Consider the following 6,167-nt stretch of genomic DNA (forward strand, 5'->3'; position numbering starts at 1 on the left):
GTACAGGGTCACTATGAGTCAGAACCGACTCCACGGCACGTAACAATAACAACAATGGTGGCAAAGTAGAGACGCTTCTTATCTGCCCTCTGCAAAGGGGTCTTCATGAATACTCACTGCTCTTGCTGTTGAAGCCTGTGGCTGGAAAGCCTTTGTAGTCTGTTCTCCCCAGGGCTTGCTTCACTCTGGTCCCTTAGGTCTCAGCCATGCTTCTATCCAATTTTGGGTGGGAGCCGCCCCCACCACCTCTGTGGTGGGCTCACCGCAGCATTCGCCATGGCAGCAAAACAACAGCACACTAGGTCAGCACCTTCTTCATACCTCGTAGGACACATAGGAACTTCTAGTTCCCCTCTAGGCCTCTGGGTGCTAGCCTGGAGCGGCCTGGAGTGCTTACTCAGGCCTTCTTGCCCCCAAATCCATAACATCACTGGATTTGACCCATGGGGCCACCCTAAGTGGGCACGGGCTACCAGGGGAATTGTTTTCCAAATGCAGAGTGGGAAAGATGATTGACTCTATTTTCAGCTTTTCCATTTCCGCCCCTGAGGATCTCATCCTAGTGGATGACGCCAGAACGCATAATGTCTGACAGATTCTTGTCCTTCTCCTTTCCACCATTCACTGGTTGTGAGGTTGGGCTTCCTTCCATCCACCTAACTCCTATGCTCTTCCTTCCTGAAACCACATTCACCCTTCCATCCCTTCTCTGGAATCATCAGGGTGGACTGGCTTCCCCAAAACCCCACTACCCTTGAGTGGATCCTAAATCATACAGACCCTCTAGGGTAGAGCAGAGCTGGCCCCTGTAGGATTTCTAAGACTGTGAAACTTTGCAGAAACAGGCTGCCACATCTGTCTCCAGTGAAGTAACCGTGGATTTGCACTTCGAACCTTTCTATTTGCAGCCGAGCACTTTAACCATGACACCACTGTGGTGGTGGCTTCAGAGAAACAAAATATCATCAGTGAGGGAATGAGAACTTCTCCATTGGATATTTTCAGAGTATTGACCTCCCTGTATTCATCCAGCAAATACCGTGGGCACTGAGGATTCAGCAGTGGAGATGACTCATTGATGAGAGAAACTCCTTAAGAAATCAAACAGGGGGAAAGATGAGACTTGGAGTGGTCAGAGAAAGCGTCCCCAAGGGGATAACAGTTGCACAAAAGCAGGTTGCTCTCCTATTTCAGTAACAAGAGCATTTTAAGCCATTTGCATCAGAGAGGGCCTGGGCCAGTTCCTTGCACCTCTGTTCAGTCATCCAGTGCTGCACAGTGATTGACAAAGGATGGCTGCCTGGGTCTGGTGAAATCATGGTGTGCTTCTCAGTTCCATAGACGTCATCTGGGCGTGGAGACCGAGAGGTCCTCCTCCTCCACTCCACCCCCACCTCACCCCCCACCCCACCCCGCCCTCCAGCTCAGTGTCCTCAGTGCCAAGTGACAGAGAACAGACAGCTCTTGTGAAGACTAATATTTACTCTTCAAATGGGAGCTGCCACAGCCTGTTTCCTGTCCCTGTGGGATGGGGACAAGAGGAGGCACTTCAGGAGATAGAGGCAAACGGCCCAGTGGACACCAGCACCCAGAACAAGACAAAGTCTGTGAGATGGGGACAGCACGTTCCAAGCCCACATCCACCACGTCTCATCTTTGCTTGCATGCCTCCATGGTGGAACACTTCCTACTACCTCACCACTCTGGTTGGACGGCTCTGTGAGAGAGTTCATGCGAACGTTAGCCCTGTGTCCCTTACCCTTGACCCTTGCTCTGACCCCTGGGGTCTCAGGAAATATGCCTGGAACAACTCCTCTGGGTGATGGTGGTTCTGGTCACCTTCTCCCCTCCCACTACCCATCCCAGCTTCACTTCCTCAGACTCACACTCTGAGGCCAAAGCAGGCTATTTCTGGGCTAAGAGGAAGGATTTGCCTTAGGGGCACCTCTGTTCCCTGCAGCTGTGTTCCTTGTCCTGTGAGAGCCCTGCAGCTGAATGACTCTTATGGGAAAGAGTCTCCACCAGGGAACTACTGATCAGACAGCCTGGATCTGGAAGGAGAGTTCCCTGGGCAGGCATCAGAGCCAGCTTGTATCCTCCCACCTTCTCCGCTAGAGTCCCATCCTCTCTGCTCCCCATCCGTGCTCTCCCGTACCCCTCCATGACATCCAGAAGGAGGCCTGTCTATACTATAGCCGTGGCCTCTGCTTCAGTCCTCCATCTATCCACCTGGATAGATGGAGGACTATCCATCTATCCAGGTAAACCCTGGATATTCAAATACCCTGGCAGCATGTGGGACTTTGTAGTTGTTGTTAGGTGCCATCGAGTTGGACTGACTCATAGCAACCCTATGTACAACAGAACAAAACACTGCCCGGTCCTGGGCCAACCTCATAATTGTTGCTAAGCTTGAGCCCATTGATACTGCCACTTTGCCAATCTCTCTCATTGGGGGTCTTCCTCTTTTTCTCTGACCCTCCACCCTACCAAACATGATATCTGTCTCCAGCGACTGGTGTCTCTTGACAGTATGTCCAAAGTATGAGAGACGAAGTTTGGCCATCTTGGCCTCCAATGAGCACTCTGGCTACACTTCTTCCAACAGAGATCTGTTGGTTCTTTTGGCAGACCATGGCACTTTCAATATTCTCCTCCAACACCACAACTCAAAAGCATCAATTCTTCTACAGTCTTCCTTATTTACTGTCCAGCTGTCATATAAATATGAGCTTATTGAAAATACCATGGCTTAGGTCAGGTGCACCTTAGTCCTCAAGCTGACATCTTTGCGCTTCAACATTTTAAAAAGGTCATGTGCAGCTGATTTGCCTAATGAAATACATCGTCTGATTTCTTGACTGCTGCTTCCATGAGTGTTGATAATTGATCCAAGAAGAATGAAGTCCTTGACAACTTCAATCTTTTCTCTGTTGATAAGAAAGTTATTTATTGGTCCAGTGGTGAGGATTTTTGTTTTCTTTACATTGAGAGGCAATCCATACTGAAGGCTATGCTCTTTGATCTTCATCAGTAAATATTTGGAGTCCTCTTCACTTTCGGCAAGCAAAGTTGTATCATCTGCATATTGCAAGTTGTTAATGAGTCTTCCTCCAATCCTGATGCCATGTTTTTCTTCATATAAGCCATTTTCTCGGATTGTTTGCTCAGCATACAGGTTGAATAAGTATGGTGAAAGAATACAACACTCTTGCCCACCTTTCTTCATTTTAGAGCACCAAAAGACAGATCTGCCCAAACTCGAGAATCCAGGGCTGGTCAAACCCTAGTAGGCCCACCTGATTCTCCTAGAACTCAACCCTGACGGCTGCCTCTACCAAACCCTGGGGTCTTTCTTTCTTTTTAAAATATAATTTCTTATTATCCTTGAGTGGTACAAATACTTATGCTTGGTCAGTTGCTAACTGAAAGGTTAGAGGTTTGAGTCCACCTAGAGATGCTTTGGAGTCCTAGTGTGGAGCTGCAGGATAATGCACTAGACCATAAGTTCAGTTTGAACCACAAGGTCAGCAATTCAAACCCACCAGCCACTGCTTGGAAACCCTATACAGGGTCGCTATGGGTCGGAACCAACTCAACAGTACTTAACAACAATGACAGAGATGGTTTGGAAGAAATGCCTGGCAGTCTACTTCCAAAAACATCAGTCATTTAAAACTCTGTGGAAATTAAATGGGTGCAGGCACTGGTTGTGGTCCTTCTCAGTCTCAAGTTTCTGATGTTGCTCACGCTCATCCTTGAGAGGGCTCAGCTGTCTACATCTTCCTCCTTCCCACCACCTGTAGTTGCTTTCTTTCAACTCCGTGATATGTTCCAGGTGCACCTGGTCGAGGGCTCCATCCTGAAGAAAAAAGTGGCAGAGCTGCCCCAGGACCTCATCAATGAGGCCTGCTGGGATACCAACTCCAGCAGCATGAACCCCCAGAGTGTGGACCCCCATCTGCTTGGTGCAGCTCTCCTGGTGCTCTGAGGGCTTTAGCACCTACCTATTCCCGTGGCCACAACACGGCCATGGGTGTGAACCTCACCAACATGTCCAAAATGTGCTGCCAGTGATGACAGCATTACACCAATGACTGCAGAAGCACCAAACCTAGAAAAGATCTCCAACTGTAAAATGAAGCTAAGGGATTTTAGGTATTAAGTAACTTGAAATTCCAGAACAAGAATGTAGCTGTGTAGTAAAGATACCTTCTGGTGAATTTCCATGTATATGTCAAGACTTCAATGTAAAAGATGGAGTGAAATTCTCTGCAAGTGGAGACCTTGCATATGGAAACATTAAATTGTCACAAACAAGCTCAGTAAGTCACTGGGTTATGAACACTGACTCGTATTTGCTCTTTAATGTTATATACATTTGCCCTCACTTTGAAACAGTTAATCCAACCCCTGTTGTTAGTACCATGAAGTCAGTTCCAACTCAGAGTGACCCTGTATAGGGTTTCCAAGAGGCCGCTGGTGGGTTTAAACCACCAACCTTGGTTAGCAGTCCAGTGCTTATCCTACAGCGCAACAGCAATCCCTAAGCATAACAAATCCTTCATCACAGTCATCTACACTTGTATATTCAGATTTTAAGTCATTGAAAAGGCCTCGTCTTACACTAAAGTAAGGTTAAATAAGAACCCTATGCTCCTGTTTCAATTTCCCTACACATTCAACTGAAGACGTCTACTTAATTCATTTGTAACCTGGGGACTGCCTGTAACGTCAGTGAAGAGAATGCTGTTATCATAAAGATGAATGAACCAGTTTGGATAAATTTTGCACTTGTTGTTGGTAAGTGCCATTGAATCAGTTCTGAATACTAGCAACCCTGTGCACAAGAGAACAGAAATATGTCTTGATTTCTTGTCTGCTGCTTCTATGAGTGTTGATAGTGGATCCAAGCAAAATGAAATCTTTGACAACTTCAATATTTTCTCCATTTATCATGATGTCATCTACTGGTCCAGTTGTAAGGATTTCTGTTTTCTTTAAATATAAGTTGCAACCCATACCATATCTTCATCAGTAAGTATTTTAAGTCCTCTTTGTTTCAGCAAGCAAGGTTATATCATCTGCATATTGCAGGTTGTTCATGAGTCTTCCTCCAATCCTGATGACACATTCTTATTCATAAAATCCAGTTTCTCAGCTTATTTGCTTAGCATACAGATTGAATAAGTATGGTGAAAGAATACAGTTCTGGCACCTTTTCTGATTTAAAAGCATTCAGTATCCCCTTGTTCTCTCCTAACCGCTGCCTCTTGGTCTATGTATAGGTTCCTCATGAGCATAATTAAGTGTTCTGGAATACCCATTAATCACAATATTATCCATAGCTTGTCATGCTCCACATAGTCAAAGACCTTTGTATAGTCTATAAGGCGTAAGTAAACATCTTTCTGGTATTCTCTGCTTTCAGTCAAGACCCACCTGACATCAGCAATGATATCCCTCATTCACATCCTCTTTTGAATCTGGCTTAAAGCTCTGGCAGTGCCTGACAATCTTCTGTTAAAGTTGTTTTTTTTTAAATTATCTTCAGCAAAAGTTTATTTGCATGTGTTATTAATGATATTGTTTGATGATGTCTGCATTCCACTGGGTCGCCTTTCTTTGAAATGAGTAAAAATATGGATCTCTTCTAATATTTAAGCTAAGTAACTGTCTTTCAAATTTCTTGATATAGATGAGTGAGTGCCTTCAGTGCTGCATCAGTTTGTTGAAAGATTTCCAATTGTATTCCACCAATTACTGGAACCTTGTTTTTCTCCAGTGCCTTCATTGTAGCTTGGACTTCATCCTTCGATACGATTAGTACTTGATCATACACTATCTCTTGAAATGGTTAAACATTGACCAATTCTTTTTGGTACAGTAACTTTGTTTATTCCTTCCATCTTCTTTTCCTGGTTTCTGTATCATTCAATATTTGCCCATATTGTTGTTGTTGTTGTTGTTGTTTGGTGCCATTGAGTCAGTACCAACCCATAGCAACCCTATGCACAGCAGAACAAAACACTGCTGGATCCTGGGCCAGCCTCACTATTGTTGCCACGCTTGAGTCCATCAATGCTGGTACCTGACCAATCCATCTCGTTGGGGTCCTCCTCTTTTTCTCTGACCCTCCACCCTACCAAACATGATATCCTTCTCCA

General features: G+C 45.3%; 1 pseudogene; it reads left to right on the forward strand.

The window, feature by feature from the left end:
* Nucleotides 1-3,829: 3,829 nt before the first annotated feature.
* Nucleotides 3,830-4,165, forward strand: LOC102837488 (annotated as a pseudogene).
* Nucleotides 4,166-6,167: the final 2,002 nt, after the last annotated feature.

Source organism: Chrysochloris asiatica, unplaced genomic scaffold (genome assembly GCF_000296735.1).
Source record: "Chrysochloris asiatica unplaced genomic scaffold, ChrAsi1.0 scaffold00124, whole genome shotgun sequence".
Taxonomy (NCBI): Eukaryota; Metazoa; Chordata; class Mammalia; order Afrosoricida; family Chrysochloridae; genus Chrysochloris; species Chrysochloris asiatica.